The following is an 8,708-nucleotide window of genomic DNA, read 5'->3' as shown; positions in this document are numbered from 1 at the left end:
CTATTTTTTGTAATTTTTCCCATTCTGTCACTTTTCATAAAAAACTGTATTTATGATGTCTTTTACTATATAAAACCTTTTAGATTTTCATGAAGTAAGATACTTATATTTTTTAAGGTTTCTGGGTTTTGAGCCCTGGATAAGAAAGCCTTTATCTAGAATATTATATATTCTGCATATTTTCCTGGTGGTAATCTTGTACAGCCTAAAGGGAAATGTCTTCATAATTTCCAGATTCATCACTCATTTGAGCCTAATCAGAAATTTAGACTTGTCTTTAAGTGCAGGAGGAGGCCTTTGAAGGGCTTTCATCAGAGGTGAGATACGAGGTGAATTACATTTTAAGCAAGTTTTACATCCATTATACGGAGAATAAGTAAGTGCATTAGAAGGGGCAAGAGTGGGGAAACAGGGAAACCAGTTAGGAAGCTGTTGCAATGTACAGAGGAGAGGTGGTGGTGGCTTGGCAAGGGTGAAGTTGAAGGGAAATGACTGTGAAATGGATTTGGGTGGCATTTGATAAAGAAGCTAGGACTTATTAATTGGAAATAGGTGGTTAGGGACTGGGAGAAATCTAAGATTAGGAAGACTAACCAAAGATATCCTATTTGATTATAGGAACAATTTTGACAGTACTTGTGACTGGTTTGCTCTCACTATGCAGTCATCAATACTTTGCCTTGCTGGACATTTTGGTTATGACTAAATCCTATAGTAAAAGTGGTGTAGGCCCCTGAGACATCTAATAAAGAGAGAGGCGAAGTATGAGAAAGAAGGTAGCTTGTGAGACCAAGAATTCCCTTAACCACATAGAAGAGTCGCTATGCTTAGTGTGACAAAACTCATATCCTGCCAAGAGTTTATGAGGGGATAGAGAGGATTCAGTTCTCAAAGGTAGTGGCCTCAAATACCCCATATAAAAATATCTGGCAGGGTTCAAATAACTGATATAGATCCTGTTTTCCTGTTGCCTTCTCTGTGTCCATATGCACTATTTGGAAAGATAACTGTATTAGCCTATTTTCACACCACTATAGAGATACTACCCAAGACTGGGTTATTTATAAAGAAAAGAGGTTTGACTCACAGTTCGGCATGGCTGGGGAGGCCTCAGGAAACTTACAACCATGGGAAAAGGGGAAGCAGGAACGTTTTACATGGCAGTAGGTGACAGAGTTAGCATTTGAAGAAGGAACCATCAAACACTTATACAACCCTCAGATCTCCGGGTACTCACTATCCCAAGCACAGCATGGAGGAAACTACCTCCATGATCCAGTCACCTCCCTCCCTCCACATGTGGAGATTACAGGTCCTTCCCTCAACACATGGGGATTACAGTGAGATTTGGGTGGGGATACAGAGCCAAACCATATCAATCACCAATACTTGGGGGCAGCTTTCCCTGACCACCAGTTTAATTTGTAACCTATGTCCAGTGCTTTAGCATGGAGTAAGGGTAAGTGGAAGCCTACAGCCCCTATGGTCATGTGTGCTTGGTGCATTCTAGAACTTACAGCAATAATTATATTTGTGGTGAGCCTTGCTATTTATAAATTAACTCAGATGGCCTGCAGGAAATTTGAATGACTCTTGATTACTGAACTGTAAATGATGTGACACCCTTCCTAGTCAATACTACCCTTTATACTGCTTCTATTTTAAAGGACACATCCCAGTCCATGTTTAAAACATAAGCTATTTGTGGCAAAGGTGACTCAACGTCCCTTGAACATCCTTTCTCCACTCCTAAAGAAATAGAAATGTTAGCTGAGCTCGTGGTTGCCATAATTCCCGGCCTCTCTTTCAATGAGATGTGTCATGTGACTAGATTTTGAGCAGAACTGTGAGCAGAAGTGATGTGTACAACAGCCAGCTAATATCTTCAAAAGGAAAAGTACATGCCTTCCCTTTTGCTTTTATCTCCTTCCCAGTTTCGTAAAGGCGACTGGTGGCAGGAGCTAGAGCAGCTATCTTAGATCTTTCACTGAAAGCCATATATTGAAAAGAGCAGGACAACAGTGTAGAAGGAGCCTAGGTGCCAGGATGACCTTGTAGAGCAAACTACTTGACTACCTCTGGACCATCTAACTTCGAAAGACGTTTATGTAGGAGACAAATGAATTATTATCTTGTTGAAACTCCTCTATACAGGACCTTTTTGTTAAAGTAAGCTGTCAGCTGTTACTGGTGTGATCAGTGCTTTCTTTTCATTTCCTGTCTATCCTGATAATCAAGATCGGTTTGCTTTTACTTGGTACAAACAGTATATTTCTACTGTTTGTTTCAGGGCTGTTTAAAATAACAATGGAAAATTGCTGGACAATGCCTATATTGTCACTGATTTTTTCACTTAATAAAAGTTACCTCATTCCTTATCATGGTTTCATGGTATTCTGTAATGAGAATGTACTGTAATTTATTTAACTATTTTCTTTATTTAATATTTAAGTTATTTAAAATTTTAAAAACATTTGTTGGCCATTTATGTTTATCATTGTATTGTTCTCTGTGATTTATCTGTACACTATGTTTGTTTTTCTATAGAGTTGTCTTTTTCTTACTGATTTTTATGAGTTCTTTATATATTGTGGATAATAATCCTTGGTTATAACTCTTCTTTGTGATTTTTTCCCATTCTGTTACTTTTTATAAAAACCGTTAAGAGGTTCATGAGAAAAGAAAGGAGTAGTTTTCATTACCAAATATCCAGTTGTAAACCAGAAATGGAGGGGGTGGGCAAGCATCCTGAAGGAGCCACATAGGCTTGGACAAAATACTGTGACTCTTTCTTCTTGTTCCCTCAACTGGGAGGTGACACAGAAGCAAAAAAGAGTGCTCAGTTTCTTGAACAGTAACCTTAAACTTTTTCCATAAAGTATAATATGTCCAACCAAGTTGCCAGTTATATCAAGTGTTGTTTTTATTTTTTACCTTTTCTGAATCATAGACATTTTCCCCAATAGGAAGAATATCATGAATCTTCTCCAGAAACTTGTACATGCTCCTAGCACCAACAATGTGTCTATGATTTCATGGCATTGGTCAACCATGAACCCATGTCTAGACCCAATTGAGAGCCCTTCCTCTGCCTAAGTATTAACGTTGGCAATGTCCCTGTCTAGTAATGGAGGCACCCATTAGCTCAGGAAGCAAGTCATTTCATCCTTAGGCAGCTATCATTCACAAAAGTGTTTCAGAATACTGAACCCAAACCTTTCTTACGACTTTTGCCCATTGGCACACTCAAAATTTCTTTATAAATTGATAGTTTTCAGAGTTCTTTTATTACTTTTATATAATTGAATCTGTACCACCCGCCTTGTGATGTATGTAGTATTATTGTTACACTCAATTCCAGATGAGTAAAGAGGAGTTCAACGAGATCAGGTGACATACCCAAGATCTCTCAGGCATTGAATAGCAGACCCAAAACTCTTAGAGCCTTGGCAACTATTTATGTATTTAGAGACAGTTCTCACGTCTTTCTAAGTCCCCAGTGTTTTGGGTCTATGGTGTTGGCAAGTCAGATGAAGGCTTTCACTAACATCCACTACCACAGAGTCAACATGTGGAGACCTGAGGGTGTTCATGGCAGTCACCCTGGAACCAACTGTCTTCTGCAGCTACTCCCACAAGCTAAATTTTAGAAAATTTGGGTTTTAGGGTTCAAGTCACATTTGATTTCAAATCCTGGCTCCACTTCCTAGTAGCTGAATAATCTCCATGAGCTGTAGTTTTCTCCTGTCAAACTGACCATAGCAACACTTCCTTCATAATGTTATTGAGAAGATGAAAGGAGAGTTCTTATGTAAAGGCATAGTATAGTGTCTGTTATAGAGTAGACATTCAATAAAGTTTCGTTTCCTTATGGGAGTCTGAGACATATCCTTCTGGCTTTATTTCCATATTTGTAGTTTCCTGTGTTATTTGCTATTTGAAAACAGCATCTTTATTGTTCTGATCTCTTTGGGGGCCAGGGAAATTTATCTTTCTATTGGTTTAGAAGATATCATGGACAACTGTGCTCTTTTCTGCGTCCATAGAGACAAGATGGTATCCCTTACCAGAAGGCATTGCCTTGATGCAATCTTTTGTCCAGTCTACCTAATTTTTTCAATTCCTAAAAGAAATTTTAAGTCTCTGGATTAGCATACATTTGAATGCCTAACATAATATTATAAAACATTTTAATGGAAATCATTCAATAGGAAAAGAAAATAATCTAGAAAGAGTGTGTCAGTAAATGGGAAATCAATATTTAATTTTCAAAGATTCCATTTATGTGCATTTCCGAAATGCAGGGCTGGGATGGGGAAAGAACAGGAAGAGCTGCTAGTGATTGGTAGACACAGGTTATTTTATGTATTTCTTAAAAGAAGATGAGTTTTGTCTTCTTTACATGACATTCACTGTGGGGTCTGTAGTAATAATTTATATGAATGCAACTCTTACATTTAAGGATCAGTGAGGAAAATGGAAACTGCAGTAGGTAGTTCAAACAGAGGAATATAACACAAGGAATTGTTTCTATAAGTGTTGGAAGACTGAAAAAGAAAAAAAAAAAGCAACTGTGCTCAGCTATCTAAGGAGGGCACCCTGCATGGCAGCAACGAAACCATAAACAAAAACAAAGAATGAATGTTATTAAAGTCAGGAAAACATTCACATCTTGGAGAAAGAGAGGGGGTTTGTGATGGGAAGGCAGGCATGAGGTTTTTAGCAGTGCTAGTCATGTGCAATTTTTTTCTTTTAAACCAGGGTTGCAACTATATGGCTGTTTGTTAGACAACATTTTAAGCTGTACATCTGTTCCCTGTACTTTTTGAATGTGTTCTATGTTTCACCATTTTAAAAGTTTTTAAAACATGATCAGTTTGGTTTTATTAACACCATAAATACGCAGCATCTCAAGGATAATCATAATTGTGGGGTGGCAGTGTTTAAGGTTCAGAGATGGTGATGAGGAAGAGGGGTGTGAATTCTCTTTCATGTCAAGTGATTGAACATCTTGGACAATCTAAGGTGGTAAAAGCTGGAGTCCTAAGAAGTCCATTTGCATCTTGGAGAAAGAGGGGTTTGTTATATTCCTGCCTTCCGTGACATAATTAAGGCAGGCAGACTATTCCTTCCACAACTGTACCATTGCCTGAAGTGAGGAAAGGAATAAAATAGGGCATACTGAATACTGTGTGACTGACACAATGTTTTTCTATATAAAAACTAGTGATAATCTTTAAATAACATAGGACTCTAGCCTGCACCCTTACCCTCTCAAATGCACACAGACTATCTCAATGCACAATAACTCACTGATACCAGAAGAGAGAAATAATCAAATGTATAAGAAGAAAATTCAGGATGAAATAGGCATACAGATCTTACCAGGTAATAGAAGATCTATCCCCTAGGAGTTCCCTGATTTCATCTCGGCATCTCTGCTGATGCTCAGGTACTTTGCCAAGCAGTAAAGGATCCAGGAGATAGCACTGGATGTGGTGTCATGTCCTGCAATCATGAACGTTTTCACTTCAGCCTGGAGATCTGCTTCAGAGAAGTCTTTGATGTTTTTGCTCTAAAAAATGACAGTGATGATCTTTATCAAAGCTGGCTATGGATTGTTACCTTTTTCAATTATAGCAATGATGATACAAAAAGTGTTTTAAATTCAAAATTAATACAACTAATTTGGCATATATTTTTCTATTTTACTTTTTTTCAAACCTTAACAGAACACCAGGCGATGTAAAAAGAAATGACTCAACAGAATTCCACTGGCAGAATAAATCGAGAGTCCCACTGACATTCATATTTTTTGATTTATTAATTCTACTTAAAGGAATAAACTCTAAGAAAATGTTTAAAAATTGCACAAGAGATTTATGTACAAGAATGTTTAATACCATAGTCAAAAGAAGGGAAGACCGTAAGTGGCCAAAAATAGAGAAAGGTAAAATAAAGTATGGACCGCCCATAAAATGGGACATTATGTAGTAACTAAAATTATGTCTTTGAATAACTTCTTAATGATAAGGGAAAAGCTCATGATTTAATATTAGGTGAAAAGAGCAGTATTAGAAATGTATTACATAGGTATATGTGAGATAATAGTAATTAAAAAATATACAAGTTGAATAGACAAAATATTGAAGGAAAATAGTAGTATTACCAAATGGGATTGCAGGCAGTTTTAATTTCCTTTACTGTCTGTTTAATTTTGTTTAACAATTAATGTGTACTATTTTTCCACCAACAACAGGCAAGCCAAGAGCCAAATCATGAATGAGCTCCCATTCACAACTGCCACAAAAGAATAAAATATCTAGGAATATATCTAACAGGGGAAGTGAAGGACCCTTTCGAGAAGAACTACAAACCACTGCTCAAAGAAATCTGGGATGACACAAACAAGTGAGAAAACATTCCATGCTCTTGGGTAACAAGAATCAATATCATGAAAATGGCCATATTGCCCAAAGCAATTTATAGATTCAATGCTGTTCCCCTTAAAGTACTACTGACATTCTTCATAGAATTAGAAAATGTTTTAAAATTCATATGGGACTGGGTGCAGTGACTCAAGCCTGTAATCCCAGCACTTTGGAAGGCCGAGGCAGGAGGATCACTTGAGGTCAAGAGTTCAAGACCAGCCTGGCCAACATGATGAAACCCCATCTCTACTAAAAATACAAAAATTAGCCAGGCATGATGGCTGGCATCTGTAATCCCAGCTACTCGGGAGGCTGAGACACAAGAATCACTTGAACCCGGGAGGTGGAGATTGCAGTGAGCTGGGAGCACACCACTGCACTCCAGCTTGGGCAACAGAGTGACAGTCAGTCTCAAAAAAAAAAAAAAAAAAAAAAAAAAAAAAAAAATTCATATGGAACCAAAAAGAGCCTGAATAGCCAAGACAATCCTAAGAAAACAAGCAAACAAACAAACAAAACAAAGCTGCAGGCCTCTTCAAGTTATACCACAAGACTACAGTAAGTAAAAAAGCATGGTACTGGTGCAAGAACAGACACAGAGACCAATTGAACAGAATAGGGAACCCAGAAATAAGACTGCACGCCTACAACCATCTGATCTTCAGCCAAGGCAACAATAACAAGCAATGGAAAAAGGATTCCCTATGTAATAAATCATGCTGGGAGAACTGGCTAGTCGTATGGAAAAAATTGAAACTTCCTTACATTATGTGCAAAAATCAACTCAAGATAGATTAAAGACTTAAATGTAAAACCCAAAACTATAAAAACCCCAGACAAAAATCTAGGCAATACCATTCAGGACAAAGGCGTGGGCAAAGACTTCATGACAAAGATGCCAAAAGCAATACCATTTGACCCAATGATCCCATTACTGGGTGCATACCCAAAGGAATACAAATCATTCTATTATAAAGATAAGTGCACACGTATGTTCACTGCAGCACTATTCACAATAGCAAACACATGGAATCAACTTAAATGCCCATCAATAACAGACTGGATAAAGAAAATGTGGTACATATACACCATGGAATACTATGCAGACATTAAAAGGAATGAGATCATGTCCTTTGCAGGGACATGGATGGAGCTAGAAGCCATTATCCTCAGAAAACTAACACAGGAAAAGAAACCAAATACCACATGTTCTCACTTATAAGTGGGAGCTGAATGATGAGAACACATGGACACGTGGTGTAGGAACAACACACCTAGGGCCTGTTGGAGGGTGGGGGCTGGGAGGAGGGACAGCATCAGGAATAGCTGATGAGGCCAGGCATGGTGGCTCATGCCTATAATCCCAGCACTTTGGGAGGCTGAGGTGGGCAGATCATTTGAGGTCAGGAGTTCGAGATCAGCCTGGCCAACATGGCGAAACCCGGTCTCTATTAAAAATACAAAAATATTAGCCAGGCCTGGTGGCAATGCCTGTAGTCCCTGCAACTCGGGAGGCTGAGGCAGGAGAATCGCTTGAACCCGGGAGGCAGGGTTTGCAGTGAGCCAAGATTGTGCCACTGTACTCCAGCCTGGGCGACAGAGTGAGGCTCCGTTGAAAAAAAAAAAAAGAGAATGAGTGCTGGGCTTAATATCTAGATGATGGGATGGTCTGTGCAGCAAACCACTATGGCACACGTTTACCTATGTAACAAACCTGCACATCCTGCACATGTACCCCTGAACTTAAGAGTTGGAAATCAAAAAGAAAAAAGATATTAACTAAAAATAAAAACAATGTGTACTATTTTTTCTAATCAGAAAATGTGATTTTATTTTATTATTATTATTTTTAGAGTCGATGTCTTGCTCTGTCACACAGACTAGAGTGCAGTGGCATGATTAGCTTTGAATTCCTGTTCAAGTGATCCTCCCACCTCAGCCACCAGAGTAGTTAGGCCTACAGGCACTGCTGCCACACCTGGATAGTTTTAAAATTTTTTTTTAGAGATGGGGTCTTGCTATGTTGCCCAGGCTTGTCTCAAACTCCTGGCCTCAAGTGACCCTCCCTCTGTCTCCTGAGTCGCTGGATTAGAGGTATGAGCCACCATGCTCAGCAGAAAATAATTTTTTTTTTAACAAGTCATTAGTTCCTGGCAATTCTAGGTCAGTTCCAAATCCACCTCATTTTGCAGTGCCCTGTTCTTAGTAGTCCTGGTTTAGGAAGATTTGTGTTTCACATGATAAAGGTAGCCAAAGCAATGAAAGTTGAGTTCACAG

General features: G+C 38.5%; 1 pseudogene; it reads right to left on the bottom strand.

The window, feature by feature from the left end:
• Window positions 1-8,708, bottom strand: part of LOC112626621 — an 87,317-nt pseudogene that overhangs the window by 58,399 nt on the left and 20,210 nt on the right.

This window comes from Theropithecus gelada, chromosome 1, assembly GCF_003255815.1.
Source record: "Theropithecus gelada isolate Dixy chromosome 1, Tgel_1.0, whole genome shotgun sequence".
In the NCBI taxonomy this organism is placed as follows: Eukaryota; Metazoa; Chordata; class Mammalia; order Primates; family Cercopithecidae; genus Theropithecus; species Theropithecus gelada.
Note: the sequence above shows the minus strand (reverse complement) of the source record. Positions and strands in the feature narration are given on the sequence as shown.